This window comes from Rhagoletis zephyria, unplaced genomic scaffold (assembly GCF_001687245.7).
Source record: "Rhagoletis zephyria isolate East Lansing unplaced genomic scaffold, Rhagoletis_zephyria_1.1 Rzeph_scaffold_01362, whole genome shotgun sequence".
NCBI lineage: Eukaryota > Metazoa > Arthropoda > Insecta > Diptera > Tephritidae > Rhagoletis > Rhagoletis zephyria.
Window position 1 is genome coordinate 71,739 of NW_016158446.1, and position 10,941 is coordinate 82,679.

The window sequence follows — 10,941 nt, forward strand, 5'->3', positions numbered from 1 at the left end:
AATGTTATCCCTGGTATAACATGACTCCAACTTTACATAAATTCTTTATCCACGGACCGGAAATTATAGCACACGCTTTGCTTCCAATTGGCCAACTATCAGAGAAAGCACAGGAAGCTCGAAATAAAGATTTTAAAAGATACAGGGAGCATTTTTCTCGCAAAAGTAGTCGAACAAAATGTAATGAGGATATATTAAAGAGATTTTTAGTTACTTCAGATCCATTGATTTCAAGTAAAACAAAATTACCTGCAAAAAAATCTAAGAGCTTGCCGCAAACAGCTTTGGAACTTTTGAAATCAGCTCCTCCAGCAAATCCTGATGATGATGATAATGATGAATCTGATAGTACAGATACTGATGATTATAGTAGTAGTGACAGTGATGATTATTAATTTGTTATTCCTGATGCTTACAACCGTAGCAATAATGTATAATCATATAAATATAAGAATAGCAACATAACTTTCAGTTTATTTGCTCTTTGGTAATACTATGTAAACCTTCGTAAAAAAAAAAAATTTCCCACTAAGCTGTTTTCGGAATTGACTTTTTTTTAGTAAACACGATGCAAATAATATAAATCAATCCAAATTTGTTCAATGAAATGTACGTTTGAATTGATCTACAGTTTCAGGGACAAATACCCCACTGTGCGTCGGTTCGAATCCTTACTGAAAGAAGTCTGATGAGGAAATGTGGTGATTTTCCGAAAAGCTATCACTTCTACCATTTTTAAATTATTGTTGCTTTTAACACAATAAGTTTTCACTGAAAACGGCCTCAAGCTCATAAAATTGTTGAATATAATTGCTATAAGGCCATAAAAATAACAAAAACAAATAACTTAAGGACGAGCACACCTAAAAAGTTAAACATTGTAATAATAGAAATATTAACAAAAACCAACAACCACATGATCAAGTGAATTGCAGCGGAATAGCTGCGCTTGATTGTAGTTGGCTTAGCAAAGTGAAATAGTGGAAAATAAGCAACAAGAATTAACAAGACAAACTTAGCACAGTGCGTAGGCAACTGGCTGAGTCAGTGGTGATCGTCGGTTCGAATCCTTCTGAAAGAAGTCTGATGAGGAAATGTGGTGATTTTCGAAAGAGCTATCACTTCTACCATTTTTTTAAATTATTGTTGCTTTTAAACAATAAGTTTTCACTGAAAACGGCCTCAAGCTCATAAAAATTGTTGAATAAAAATACTTAGCTTACCATTTGTACATTTATGGAGTGGTAGCCATGATGGTTCAAATATGCTTCTTCGTTATTTTTGGGGGCAAAAATAGATATATGGGTGCAATCTATCGCCCCAATAGTGCCCCCACAAAAGGCGCTGGTGCTGAAGAAAATGTTTCCTTTGCAGCTTGACACTCAATTTGGGTAATGGCAAACCTGACGTCGCTTAAGAACAATCGTTTGTTAATTTCATCCGTCACTCGATGTATACAACGGCTAATGGATGACTGGCTCATTGAGATGCCCCACTGCTCTCCTACAGAGCGTTGTACAATGGCCCAGCAGACCTGCGTTCGTGGCCAAAAGTCTATAAACTCTTAAAACGCACCAAAAGTTGATGCTACTTCCTTGTGTATGTAGTTTTGATGTCGCTGATTCAGAATTTTGATATCAACATTTCCAAAACCAAAATGGCGGATCCAATGTGGCGAACGAAAAATTAAAAATTTATATATTCACCTAAAGCATTACATTCGGGGGTTTTTGGAGTCGCTGAATACAATACGATTTTGAAAATTCGAGATGGAAAATCCAACATCGAGTTTTAAAAACTACACGGATGAATTTAATAAAAATGAGGTCTAAAAATATACATACTTTAAATCATGCCAACATTTTCATTAGTTCCGGTTAGCTTTATAAAACCTACTCACGCGCTTCACCACGCGAAGGTTGAAAGTTGGACTATTGAAGCGCTTTGTTTTTTTCAGTTTTTCTATAATTCTATATTTTTTTTTTAGTGTTTTTTTATTTTTTTTTAATTTTGTAGTTTATTTTGTTAATTTTTATGGTGTTTTTTGTGTCGCTGATTGAGAAAGAATATGTACTAGTTATCGAAGTCTTCTTTTTCTGACAGCTCTATCTCCATCAAATGTTTGAGGGTTTCTGAAATACCTGACAAGTCCCTTTGCTCATCTTCGTCTTCCATTTCAGATACACTTGCCGAGTTTGCTTTTGGAACTTCAAGTAAATCACTTATTTCTTTTACGAGCAAAAACTTATTATTATTTTTAATTCTTGATTGAAGACTGATATTATTAATAATAGGGTCGGTACTGTCCATGGATCTGTAAAAAATGTCTTCAAGGTTAGCTTCGCGACTGATTTTTCTAGCGTAATATTCTCTGCCGCTCTTATAACATCTATGTCTAGATTCGGATGCTTCCTCACCTACATAACATGCCTACTAGTAGCACACTTGTGCTTATAACATCAGCGCCGTGCAGTAAAATTCTATGCAAAGATGATGGCATGTAATACCAATTGTAATGATTAACATAAATTTTTGCAATCTATCTTTTTTGTCCGATCAGTTCAAATTTATTTTATTTTATGTTTGTAGGCTAGTCTGATCTTTTCAGTTCTTGTGCGAATAAAACTACTTTATTCCACTTTTCACCCGACGTTTCGCTAAAACTTTTTTAGCATCCTCAGGGGTAGTGTTTATTTTATCTGTTACAACAAATATACAAAAATACAAAAAACCCACACATTAAGTATTAACCGAAAAAACAAAAATGTATACATATATAACAACAAATTGAATTTAATGACAAACCAACTTACATTGTTTAGATATTCAAACATAGATATGTATATGTATAAATACTTAATCACTAAAAAAGAAAATATATCCATACCACTTGATGTGGTAGTTTTGTCAGTACTGAAAATTTCATTTCTGTAAACAAGTTATGTATGCGGCCGCAATGTTGTCTGTATCTTCCTTCTTGTTNGCTCTATCTCCATCAAATGTTTGAGGGTTTCTGAAATACCTGACAAGTCCCTTTGCTCATCTTCGTCTTCCATTTCAGATACACTTGCCGAGTTTGCTTTTGGAACTTCAAGTAAATCACTTATTTCTTTTACGAGCAAAAACTTATTATTATTTTTAATTCTTGATTGAAGACTGATATTATTAATAATAGGGTCGGTACTGTCCATGGATCTGTAAAAAATGTCTTCAAGGTTAGCTTCGCGACTGATTTTTCTAGCGTAATATTCTCTGCCGCTCTTATAACATCTATGTCTAGATTCGGATGCTTCCTCACCTACATAACATGCCTACTAGTAGCACACTTGTGCTTATAACATCAGCGCCGTGCAGTAAAATTCTATGCAAAGATGATGGCATGTAATACCAATTGTAATGATTAACATAAATTTTTGCAATCTATCTTTTTTGTCCGATCAGTTCAAATTTATTTTATTTTATGTTTGTAGGCTAGTCTGATCTTTTCAGTTCTTGTGCGAATAAAACTACTTTATTCCACTTTTCACCCGACGTTTCGCTAAAACTTTTTTAGCATCCTCAGGGGTAGTGTTTATTTTATCTGTTACAACAAATATACAAAAATACAAAAAACCCACACATTAAGTATTAACCGAAAAAACAAGAATGTATACATATATAACAACAAATTGAATTTAATGACAAACCAACTTACATTGTTTAGATATTCAAACATAGATATGTATATGTATAAATACTTAATCACTAAAAAAGAAAATATATCCATACCACTTGATGTGGTAGTTTTGTCAGTACTGAAAATTTCATTTCTGTAAACAAGTTATGTATGCGGCCGCAATGTTGTCTGTATCTTCCTTCTTGTTATTCTGCTCGTATTGCTAAAATCAACACTAAATATGCTTAACTGCACGATAAAATGTTAAATGTATTCTAAAGAGATATAGCGACGAATACTTTTATATAAGCGGATTAAAAAAAAATCGGGCAAAAGTGGGCCGACTTTTTTTTAGTTAAGGGTCTTATGAAGTAATTGTAATCAAAGTAAATCTGATATTTAGTGGAGTTTCGGGAAGTTTGCCTTCGGTAGTACCACAAAACCGAAATATTTATAATTGGGTGAGTAAAACTTTGTAGTGTTTTCCAAAATTGCAATTAATTAACTTAAATTTAGATTTTTTTTCTGCCCATGAGTAAATGTAACCGAAAAATTAAAGGATGAATTAAATTCATCCAAACAATAATTAAGTAAATAGCAAAAAGTACCAACTAATATGATGAAATTTAAACTAAGTTTTCCAACTTCATGCAAGTGTAGATTAAGTATGCATTATAGTAAGCCAAACAAAATTGCACGGAAACTACTTTCATCACTGGTTCAAATGGTATATTTCGTTTTATTGATTTCCAAAATTGAGTTTTGACCATCGAACTAAGTTGTCTGGCCCATAGTGGGCCCTTGCAACAAACAAAAAATTTCAAAACAAACAAACAATTTCAAAATCATTCGTTAAAGAGTTAAGTAAAGGTTTTTCTTTACTTAACTTTACTGAACTAACTTTACTGAACTTTACTGAAGCTAAGTGTACACGGTAGAGAAAAAACGCGAGATTTAGACAAAAGTCTCACTAGAGACGTGTAAACACTCAATAGAGCTCTACGAGAGACTCACCTACAAAGTCTACGTGAGAGTTATTTAGCGAGCCTTTTTCGCCGTGTACACAGTCCTACGAAGCTAGATCGAAAACTCTACGACAGCTCTACGCTCTATTTAGCAGGCTAAATAGACTTTTTGCTCTACGGACGTATAGTAAATTCTGGACAATGAATTTCATTACAGATTAACAGTTCTATTCTGCGCGTTACCGAAGATTTTGTAACCGGAAAATTTTATGACCAAAAAATTTTACCAGTTCTTGTCACCGCGATTCTAGGAACGTTGGTAATGCAGTTAAAATATTCAGCAATTCAGCTATGAAGAATTGTGCAAATTCTAGCATTGCATCTCACAGCTTATGAGATGGTAACAAAATTTGCCGGTTACAAGAATACACAGAATGCGAAAAGGGTTTAAAAATTGACAGGAACTTTATTTACCGGTTACAAACTTTTTATTACCAGCGCAGAATAGACCTGTAAGGGTATTCAGGCAAGTCCGATAATGTGGTAATGCACGCGTTAAAATGTCAGCTGATTCCTTTCTGTCACTTATTTGCTGGAATTTTCTCGTGCGAAAAGTGCATACATTTTATTAAAAGTTTATAAATAAAAGAACTTCAGTCAGCTGATTCGAAAGTAATGTTAACAAGAAACATAATAAGGGGCGTTCGAAATTGAAAGTGTTACCGAGTTACCAGATAACGAATTAATACATTAACGAGGATAGTCTGAATACCCTTATTGTTAAATTTTGTAATGACTACGACATTAAATCGTATATTCGATACAAGCACACCATTTTAAGTACATTTAGAACGTAGCAAAAAAATGTACCGGGAATCATTCCCTTATTTGCATTGGCATTTCAATAGCTTTTCCAATAGCCTCCGTCCTTTGCAAAGCGGCATAATTATTGGTTAAAACATAAGGGGTATTCACAAATTGAGTGGGTGGTATGGCACTCTGGCAATAGTCGTTGCTTGAGTTATCTTTCGTTTTGTCAGAGTGCCGGCTACTTGCTCAACTTGGTGAATACCTACATACATATACATAGTAGTTTCGCTAAAACTGCTCGGAGAAACTTTTTTCAAGGGAATTTTAAATATTGTTTGATGTGAGTAAAAGTACACGTAGTACCGAAGAGAAAGGTTGGCATGTTTAATTTTTAGGTACATTTGTCTACTTTTAGGTAAAGTTTTTTTCGGCAAATAAGTACAATTTGAAAATTTAATTCTTGTCCATATTGCGAAAATGTATTTTATGGCGTCAGAAAATAGGTGAATGCAGTCAAATCGACGAATCGGGTTAGCGATCCGCTGATGGCGCCAACTATATTTTCTACAACGTGGCTTTGATATAAATACATATATACATACAACAAGCGGTGACAACAATTCGTGATAGAAAACTAACTCTAGGCGAGAGGTAACTATTGTCTACCGTGTACACAGCTTGTAGAGTACGTGATAGATAAAAGTTCAGATTTCTCTATTTTGTCTCTAGCTAGAGTGAATATCTCCTAGAGTTGCTCTACTGTGTAAACTTAATTGAGAGAGGAGATTTTTGTTTCAGTAAAACTCTAGAGAGGTTTCTCTATCGTGTACGCTTAGCTTGAGAGGGATTTTTTTTTTAAATTTAACAATCTGTAATGAAGTTCATTGTCTAGACTTTACTATACGTCTCCATAGATAAAAAAAAGTCTATTTAGCTTGCTAAATAGAGCGTAGACGTGTCGTAGAGTTTTCGATCTAGCTTCGTTGGACTGTGTACACGACGAAAAAGTCTCGCTAAATAACTCCCACATAGACTTTGTAGGTGAGTCTCTCGTAGAGCTCTATTGAGTGTTTACACATCTCTAGCGAGATTTTTGTCTAAATCTCGCATTTTTTCTCTACCGTGTGCACTAAGCTTAATGCAATTAACATACTGCGCAATGCGGTAATGCCGTGCATACATCTGTTTGCTAGCAATTTGTGGCAACGCCGTTGAATCAGCTGATAATTTTAAAAAGTTAATTGTTTCCCTTTGAAGGTGTAAATTCTTGAGTGTAGATGTAAAAAATATGTGTAATTCTGTCCCGGTTAAAATGAGTGAATTACACGAAAGAGTCAAAAACACGACTGCTATTTTATTGACGAATGGATTTTAAACAAAGAATTCATGCCGCTTGAATAAGACGCCATTTTTTATCAATTTCAAACTACATTGACAACTTCTATGTAATTTCCTGACTTTGCACATAGTCTAAACATTTTTGTTTATGTTTTTTGTTGTAGGATGAACTATATTTTTATAAAAAATTCATGGAAAATTTTAAGTAAAAAATGGTCCATTGTGAAAAATTCTCTGTGCCAATATTTTAGTGTGGCACTGTACATATTTACATACATATCGATACCTGAGTGGAAGAAACGCCTTATCTCAGAAAACTTTTCAAGAACGCCCTATCTCAAAATTTAATTGAAGAACGCCGTATCTCAGAATTCGGTTCAAAAACGCCCTATCTCAGCTGCAGATTCAAAAACGCCAATTTTCACGTTTTTGAAACGAATTCTGGGATATAGCATTCCTCAACCAAATTCTGAGCTAGGGTGTTTTCAATTATATTCTGAAATAGGGCGTTCTTGAGCGGTTTTCTGAGATATGGCGTTTTCGAATTGGCTGCCACTCAGGTGTCGATATATAGAAATTTATAATTTGGTGCAATTTTTGTTTAAATTTTAATTAATTTTTTAAGATATTTAAAAGTATTATCATTGAAGTATCGTTTTATGAAAATTTTTCTGCATCCATGAAATTTTATATTGTTTTGTTGTTCTGGGAACATGTTTTTGCATCTGGGAAATTTTATATTGTTTTGTGATTTTAAATAAAAAATTTTCAAAATTAACCATTAAAATTAAGATCGTTTAATATGTTATTTTACGTACCCTCTTTCCTAACATTATATGTCCCGGTTTCAAGAATGAAAAAGTTGGCAACCGTGCTTCAGTTCCGTTGAAAGTGAGAATAGCAGGATGAGTCAATGAAGTTATCGAAATTGGGTTTAAGCAGCTGTAATTGGTGGCAGTACTCGATTTTAAATATGCTTAGGGATAGATTCTATCCGCCAGTATCTGAAGGCAAACTATGCAAAAAACGGTTGCGCTCTGAGACTATGTTCGAACAGGTTCCTAATTGGCAATTAAGAATCTTTTCACCAATTTAAGCCTTAATTGCTACCCAATGTATAATACAAAAATTCAAATTATAATTTGGCTATTAATTTGTCTCAGGTTCTCTATACAACCCTGGCGGGTATGTTTAATTTTGACTTGGAGGTATGTTTATTGAACAAAGAGCAATCAGCTGTTGGTTTTTGGTCCTCTTTTACAGCTGATATTCCATCAGGGATGGAAGATTTAATTATGAAAGTAGATAGATGTACCTAAAAAGTAAATATGTATTTCTATATAAAGAAAAATAGGAGGATAACAAGTCCCATCCATACAATATCAACTTCTGTACTCACATTAAACAAATTTGGCTATGATAAGAATCTTTTCAAGCAGCGCGAGACAAAACTATGTTGTAGAAAAGGTGAATCACTTCCCTCCCAGTTCTTCGATCTGACGTTTTAAAAAGAAATATTTTCCGTGTATCTGGCGAAATCAACTACAATTGCGTTACTTTGATCGCAGTCTGTATCATTTATATGCCCCTCCACAAAAGAGGGAAACTATTAGGCCAGTTGCCCGCACCAGAAAATGCATTGAAATTTCAATAAAAACAAGAACTGATTTCCTGAGAAATTATTTGGCTGCGTTCCAAATGTACCTAAAATTTGTGTTTGTACCGAATGTACTTTCAAACTAGATATTTAAAGGTACTATTGTACCAACTTTTCCATCACTGTAGGTAATACAGCAGCTGATTTCGTGTCGCTAATTGCGCAGCTGACGTGTGTGTGAACACCAAAGTAAATGCCGAAATTTAAAGCTTAATTGCCTCAGCTAATTAGCCTGTTTGAACATAGTCTAAATTTAAGATCAACATCAAATGCCACCGTAGCCGGATGAAGGAATTATTGTATTCAATGAAAGAAAAACCAAATAAAATGCTCTTAATACCTACATACTTTAGCACAAATTATAGTTTTATAACATACTTTTCTACACTGCGAGCAAATTTTACATGCCAATTGTTCACATTTAAAAGCAATTCTAATTCTGTATTATCAAATTCTTTAAATTTATGGACCAAAATTAATCACCACTGACCCGATAATCAATTTCAGAAAGGCGAAGTTATGTACATATGTAGTTTATTTTATTCTGTAAAGAAATCTAACGTTTAGCAAGTTTTCTGGTCACTTAAAATAATAAACAACCGAAAGAAATGCTAAATAAAAATCAGCATGGTCTGGCTAAATTGAAATTCAAATAATCTCAAATCAATTACGAAATGTTTACGTATATCCATACAAACATACAAATATATATGTACGTATGTATGTATTTGAACTTTCATCGATACCTTCTAAAGGCACTATTTAAAAGGCAAAACAATTCCTTCAAACAAATTGTGCTAGTTGGTAATTAATTGTTCCGACGTGAAACTGCAGACAAGCCGAACAAACAAACAAACGGCCAACGCATACATACGATTAACCAATACTCATCATCATCACCATCCACCTGCAGTCATCGCATGAGTGAGTGACTGAGAATACACAGAAAACACTCAGATCGATCAGTAATGTACGAGTACACTGATCTACAACGCTGAAAGATGAGGCGCCTGTTGGGGGCCAATTTGATAAGATCTGACTGTCTTTCGAATTCCCGACCTGCCGATGGGTCTGCAAATCAGCCTGCCACACATCAGCGCCACATAATCAAATCAAATAGCATTGTATCATCATCATCGAAGCAATAACCAACAAGAAAATATCCACAACATCAACAAAACCTGCACCATCTCCGTAATAGCGTTCAAATAATCCGAACAAAAAAAATCTTTATTTAATTTAGGAAGGCTAAACGGTGGAAAGTGGGAGCAATGGCAGAAGACGTCGATTAATGAACATTTTTGCCAACTATGTATGTAGTATGTGGATTGTGAGGTCGCATTGTACGGGTACTTGTGCCACTTGAATGTAGTCAATTTGGTGGTAATTGATCGCAATGTGTTCTAAGTACTTCGCTTTCATATGGAAATTGTAAAATACCCTTTGGCGAAAGTGTGTTAACTTTGTGAATTGTGCGTCTCTGCTGTAATTATATTGCTAAAACATATCCATGTATGTACGTTCTAGACAGCGGCGTAACTATATCATCTGAGGACCGTGGAAAATTCTTTGGATGGGGCCCTCCAGTAAAAATCGTCACGTTGTAATTTAACTTCAATAAACCACTTAAGCAGTTACCCTGCAGTGAAACGCCAAACTAGTCAGGAAAAATACTAGTTTGCAACTAGAATCTCCTGACTGAAACCGAACTAGTTCGTAAATGACCAGACTTGTACCAAGTACAAAACGATTTATGTACTCATGCCCTGTTTTATTTAACTTCGACAGTTGAATACACAAAATATATTAACTTTTATTTGGGTATATTGTAAACCGTTAAAGCGAGTACGTACTCGTAATTATACCATACTTGTTAAATAATGATTAATATTCATAATGATTTTTAATTAAAGCATGTTTTTTTGAATAACCGTTTAATGGTTAAATACCGATATTAGCACCTTTTTAATGATTAATAATTACTTAAACATTTTTTTAATTAATTCGTTAATTTTAATTACATCATTATTTTGTTATTTTTGATAATTTTCATTTATTTTTGACTCTTTAATTAAAAATTTATATAATTATTTGATTAATTTTAATTATCAATCAACAAGCCAAAGTATAGACAAAAATTAGGAATATTTATTAACTGCTTGAATTATTTAGTTATTTTATTCTTACCCAAATCTCAAATTTTAAACATTAATTATTACTTTAAAAAAATTTTAAAACGAAATGACAGAAATGTGCAAAGTTAATGAATTTAATTTATTTTAATGAAAACTTTTATTTTTATTTTAGTTCACTAAAAATGAACTAAAGTATTCGTTTTATTTTTAACTAAAATGTTTTCTTTTCCATATTAATAAAAAAAGATAAAAATATAGTATTTATTGTACCTGAAAGCTTTTACTTTTAATATCATTTAATGGAAAATGCCTTTAAATTTATGTTCGAATGTTTGAAATATTTATGTATTTATTTTTCCTTTTAATTAATACTCAAAAAAT